A 6,799-nucleotide genomic window follows, 5' to 3' on the forward strand; every position below is an offset into this window, starting at 1 on the left:
CACATGTCCAGACCAACGCAATCTCCCCTCTCTGATTTTGTCTCCCAACCGTCCAACTTGAGCTGACCCACTAATGTCATCATTTCTAATCCTGTCCATCCTCGTCACACCCAATGCAAATCTTAACATCTTTAACTCTGCCACCTCCAGCTCTGTCTCCTGCTTTCTGGTCAGAGCCACCATCTCCAACCCATATAACATAGCTGGTCTCACTACCATCCTGTAGACCTTCCCTTTCACTCTTGCTGATACCCGTCTGTCACAAATCACTCCAGACACTCTTCTCCACCCATTGATTAATTTATATAGCACCTTTCTATAAAGAATCACGACCAATGGCATCTTAAAAATTACTTTATATCCATTTATTTGCTGGTCCATGTCTCCAATAATAGAAAACATAGACAGTAATTAAGTGTTGGGGCACACATAGGCAAACCCTGTATAACCGAAACAAAACGGGGGCTTCACCTTCCTGGCTCTATTGAGGTACATGGTACACCCTGTGATAAAAGGAGGCTCTGCCACTGACTCAATATTCTTTTCTCACCCATAGTTCTAAGAGCTGGCCCCCAGAAGATGCTTAGTGCCTGCCCTCCACCCCAAGATGGCTCCACCCCTTCTGGTCAAGACACAATAAAAACAGAACATGGCACTCATTATTGATAGGCAATCAACAGAGATGGAGCCCTAGCAACCAAAACATGGCTCCACCTCTTCTGGACCAGACATGATTAAAAATGGGTTGTCCAATGGAACATGGCACTCATTATTGGTAGGCAGTCAACAAAGATTGAGACCTAGTGACTGCCCCAACACATGGCTCTGCCCATTCTGGTCTAGAAATGATTAAAAATGGGCGGTCCAACAAAACATTGCACTCATCTTTGGTATGCCATTCAATGCAGACAGAACCCCTGTTGATAAAACCCCATTTTGCTTGCTGCCAGAATGGTTTTGCTTTTATTTAAGTCTTTGTGCTTTCTTTTAATTTTATTTGGCCATACGCCTCTGAGTTAAACGGGATGACCTGCCTGGTACCTTAGCCATTCCTCTCGGCTTCTGCCCGTTCTGTCAACCAGTCATAATGTACATTATATTTATTTACCTGTTAGCTTATTTCTCCATTTGTAGTCCTGATTTAATAACTGCCTCCCTCGGGCTCACACAGCTTTTCTCACATGTCAGCTACGACAGGCTTCCCCTTTTTCGGCTTTCCGATTTTCTGATAACCTTGGTGTTTTGACACTCACAGATGGCTATGAAACCTGCCTGCATTTGTAAAAGCAGCTTAATATTTGCCACAAATGTCTTTCTGGATTTCTCTGTTGTTTCAGGTATTCCCCTCTTTGCCTGCCACTGGAGTTTTTTTTTATTTTTTATTGCCTGACCTGTCACATCTCTGTCACTTCTAGCCTGTGGGTGACACACACAGTGAAGGCACTTCTTATACCGGCCACATGCAAGTGACGTTAGACTACAGCTTGAATTGTGCTCAGAGGACGATTGCCTAACAGATTTTTTTAAAAAGCCGCCTTCTGAGTTCAAAGTTCAAGGTTAACCATCAGGATTCCTAAGTTTCGGAAGACGTTACAGCCGATCCCACTTTTTGACTTTTTTTTAATTTTGATGGGGATAAGAGAAGCCACTGCTCAGCTCGTGTGCTCCATTAATCAATCCAGCAGAGTTTTCTACACAAGATAAAGAACAACACACTACAGTGATCAGTGGCACGCGGTGAGCTTCATGGCTGGTGAGGCGCTGACCCCTTCAGAGTCAGATTTACAAATATATGAACTCCAAAGAGTAGCTTGTTCGTTATTCAATTGGCAGCATTCACATTGACTACTGGTTATGTTTCATATCTCATCAGTATTCTTTACCCACACATAGGTGAGGTATATATTTGGCTAAGAAAGAACGTTACATTTATAGCAGCAAGAGAGAGCACATTTGCACCTCACCCTCCATGTGTTCTAAATCTGCTGTTGCAATTCCACAATTCAAACTCATTCAGTACAAATGAAAGTATAGAGAGGTGTACAAAAAAAAAAGAGGATTTCAATTTTGACCTTAATTGAAATATTTAGTTTTTGAAAGTTTTTAATTCTGAAGCTTTAATCAATTTTAATATAGACCGTTCAACAAAAGGACAACAAGAAAAACAAAAGAATATTTTATTTAATTTCAACATTTAGTTTTTAAATATTGGATTTTTTTTTCTTAGTCTGATACCATTTTTTTTAAAATAAAATTTAAAACCGTTTATGGTTTTACCTTTATTTGTAAATGAAGTCCATGCGCCTATCCTTCCCCACGAAAATCTCCGTCACTTTCGTGTAAAAGTCCTCCTTATTTTCCTTTTGTTTTAAAAGTCTTAAATATTCCATTTTGGCAGTCAGTCGGAACAAAAAATAAAAATAAACGGACCGCTGCAGTGCACTTGACTTTCTGATATCGCTAACTTATTGGCGCCTCTGAGTCAGCAGGAACGAGCACCTGTTTGACTCACATGCGCCCCCTTCAGGGCAGCACGGTACTGTCTGCCTCACCTTGCGCCTTTTCACTGCGGTTTTATGTCCGATTAGCAAGGCTAAATATGTCACACGTATTCATTAAAGATGTTAGCCAGACTGTGGAAAGTCACTGTGTATAATAAAAGTGTCTGGAAACATACAGACATACAGAGAGACAGCAACAGGCACGCAGCAATTGCAGGCATCACCCCAGCGTGTGAGGGAGAGCACAGTCAGAGATGTGGTGAGGCTCGTCGCTGCCGCACCTCGCGTTTCTCCTCTGTATTTGATCAAGAAATGCGCACATTCAGCGATTTTGACTATAAAAATGATCAAAATTATTGGAATCATACAGAAAACAAATTTATAGCACAGAACAGTGCTTTATTTTATGTTATCATCAATAGTTTTTTTTTACTTTTCATGATGACCGCAACTGGGAGGAGGCCCCTGGGAAGACCCAGGACACGCTAGAGGGACTATGTCTCCTGGCTGGCCTGGGAACGCCTTGTGATTCTCCCGGAACAGCTAGAAGAAGTGGCCGGGGAGAGGGAAGTCTGGGCATCTCTGCTCAAGCTGCTGCCCCCGCGACCCGACCTCGGATAAGCGGAAGAGGATTGATGGATGGATGGATGATGACCGCATGTCCCTAACAGTGATGGAATGAGTGAACTACATGGATATGCAGGAGAAAACAATAAATTCAATAACACATTATGAGAAGACACCAGCAGGACCGGTCAATAAGGGCACTGAAATATGAATAAAGCAAAATCATTTGAAAGCGGAGGCGAGTGTCAATGAAAGTGCAGTAAAACATGGTAAGCCATTTCAGAGCATCACGGCTGCTCTGAAGCGACACACTTTAAGAGGCACGTGTGTGAATTCACATAAGTCCGAGCTCACACGTTACATTTCACATACAGTATGTTGTCACAGCCTGGTGGCATAGGGCAGCGGTCCTCATCCAAGGGGGGCTGCAAGATGACCAAAAATGCTTAAATCACTAAAAAAATCAAAATACAGCAAGGCGCAATTTTAAATAAATAATCGTAAGTCCCGGAGCGTGCAAGCTCTGTATGGGTAAAGGTGCATGTGCTGCTCTGAGGCTGATTGGGGTGATTGGCTGATCATGCATTCACATGCAAGTGACAGCAGCTCAGTCAGGTGGAGGGCGGCGCCTGCACCCAATCTGGGCTGCAAAATTAGCCTGCAAGGCAGAAAGGAGGGAGACGATTCAATGAGAAAGAAAGAAAGAAAGAAAGAAAGAAAGAAAGAAAGAAAGAAAGAAAGAAAGAAAGAAAGAAAGAAAGAAAGAAAGAAAGAAAGAAAGAAAGAAAGAAAGAAAATGTAATGAACGGCAGGCAGAGACTGGCATCCTGGCCACGATTCAACAAGGACCCTTACCTGGCATGGAGGCCAGTACAATAGAAGGACTGGGGTGGGGAGGGTGATGAGCACAGATAAATATGTTTTCTCCTGAAATGCTAGGTGGCAGCCCCCTTGGGTTAGGATCCCCATTCAGACATTCACAGGGCAACCTGGAACCTGTAGTCCTGTGAGGCAGCCCTGTTGGGTTCAATGAGAGCCACCAGAAGGAGCTGAAAGGATTAACAATCCCTGCTTTTTTGGCTCTACCCTAGCACTTGAAGTACTCCCAGGTCTGGCAAGAAAGAAGCCACTCGACCAGGAAAGTTGGAGTCGGGTGGAAAAGGGCAGAGCTCATCTGGGAGGTGTAGAGAAAGAGAGAGAAGAACTGCATTATTATTGTGCCTTTGTTGCAGCCTTGTCCACATGTCTAAATGCGTTGACTTGCTGCCCTGTGATTGGCTGATTAGACATTTCTATTACTAAGCAGTTGAACAGGTGTACCTAATAAACTGGCCATAATGTTTTAGTATCCTATTTCTCTCATCTGATTAGTATTATACATACTGGTTCAAATATGTCCTGCGTTTCTATAAAGAACACAATCCCAGGGAGGAAATGGCCCCCAAGTTGGAGACAGTCATTTCGGCGCCGTGCTTAATCAAGCATGGTAGGGGACCCCCCTGGGTCATTTCAGAGGCATACAAAAACTTGATCATTTCATAAAGTTGGAGGGGCGGAGGGGGGTTTGATGTGTAAACAGACTGCTTGCCATCATGGACCCCTGGGCACACACACAGAATGCCCTGATGGTAGATCTGCAGACAGCCCCATGTCACATGACATGAGAACGCCATTGTGTGTTGTGTAATTTGATTTAAGCTTCTGTACTCCTGGCTGAGTTCAGCTATTTATCTGACTGCTTCTCTTTGTAGTTTCCCACTCTTTACTTTCCATTCCTGCTTCCCTTTTTTTTAGCTCATTTCCACTTTCTCTTTGACTTGTTTTTATTAGAATTTTTCCCATCTCACTCTTCTTGTGAGTTTTGGTTCCCAAGAGTCACACCCGTGACTGTTTACTGCTCTTCAGGGCAATGGATGAGGGTCAGCCAATAATTATCAGCACATTTATGATCTTTTTTTGGATTGGCTGTACAGCCCACCCTCCAGTAACCCCCCCTCCCCCCCCCCCCCCCACCACATGTGGAAACATAATGTGCCTGTGTGCTGATCTTGTACTTGGCAGGGGGAACCAAGAGTCAGGGAATGGGAGTTTGCCCACCCCTATTGCCCCTTTAGTCCAGGCCCTGATGGTTAGGCTGTGACCCCCAGCAGGTCTACCACAAAAGGCCAGATTGCGGGTGACAGGATTTCTACCGCTGTGTAATCAAACTCCCTAAAGCATCAGCTGTCATAAATGGTGGTGCCCAAAGAGATAACCATGAGCTTTTTAAGAATGTGTTTTGCAATGCACTCTTATACACTGCGACCTGTAGGGGGTGCCACAAAGCCAAAACTCCACATATAACCTCTCCAGACACGAGTCCCAGTTCATATAAAACATTTATTATAACAAATACCTTCCAATATTCTTCATGTGTAACACAATAAAAGAGTCTCTTCTCTTTTTTTCCTCCATTGCTCTCAGGTGAGCTTTTTTCTTTACCGGCAGACTCCAACTCATATACATGAGGCAAAATGGCACCTTTTAAATAAGACCCGGGACTACTTCTGGTGCTAGGAGGACACTTCCTGCACAGTACCCAGCAGCGCTGTCTTGTGGGACTACAGTTCCCAGCATTCACTGCAGGTGTATCTACTGGTAACCCAGCCAAGGGATGCTGCCACCTAGTGTGTTGGGGGAGTATATATTCCCCTGTCTCTCCATTATACTGGCCTCCCAGTCAGGTAAGCATCGTTGGTCCAATCCCACTTTTATTTTGGTGGCAGAGACAGGGAATGTCGTCCTTTTCTTCCTGCCCACTCACTACCATGGCCTCCAGGCCAGATAAAGAACCAAGAACCATCCTGGCAGAGAAGTCAGCCCATTCCTGCCATCCATCACAACGCAGTGCCTGCAGGCTGAATGTGTGGGTCTCCAGCCACAATGAAGAAGTGGAACTAATCGCTTGGTCTGACGCAATCCAGCACGAGTCACACAGAGATTACATGGCGGGTGGACAGTGACAGGCAGCATAATGGACACCAAGGAAGGAAACGCACATCTGCTGGTGGCCTTGCATGACCCAGTGTGTAACCGGCTGATAAGCAGAAGGTGCTACACCTCCTTAGATAGTGACAGGCGCTAACACCGTCACTGTGGTTTTCAGCATAGCCGACATGCAAACCTCATTATTTCCATATACTGTCGTGCTGAATTACCAAGCTGGTTTTCATACAAACCTGACCACAGCTTCAGGGTGCTGTAATTTTTTTTTTTTGCATCACCAAGTGTGTGTGTGCAAGTCAAAATGGTGGGCGGTATGGCTAGTGGCTTCAGCCTTGGTCACTCAAGATCACCAGTTCAAACCCAACCAAAGCCTACTATGTGACGCTAGGGGGGTCTCTCTTAACACAAATGCACAAATCAGGAGTTTACTGAAACCAGTGGGCGTGAATTAGAAATCATACTGGCAGGAACTGAGGCCCCCTAGTGGCTAAAATAGTCTAGATAGATAGATAGATAGATACTTTATTAATCCCAATGGGAAATTCACAATGTCTATTGTAACACACCACCATCAAGAGAGATGTGGAGAGAGCAAACCAGATGAACAACTTTTTTTAACAGGTTTGACCACCCTAACCCTCTCTCACCTCAGAGTACTGCACCCTCCACCCATCCTTCTGCTGATACCAGCATAGGAGAGAGTTTTCCCCCAACCCACAATTACATCAGCGCAGGTGAGCAGAGAG

This window comes from Erpetoichthys calabaricus, chromosome 9 (genome assembly GCF_900747795.2).
Source record: "Erpetoichthys calabaricus chromosome 9, fErpCal1.3, whole genome shotgun sequence".
NCBI classification, from domain to species: domain Eukaryota; kingdom Metazoa; phylum Chordata; class Cladistia; order Polypteriformes; family Polypteridae; genus Erpetoichthys; species Erpetoichthys calabaricus.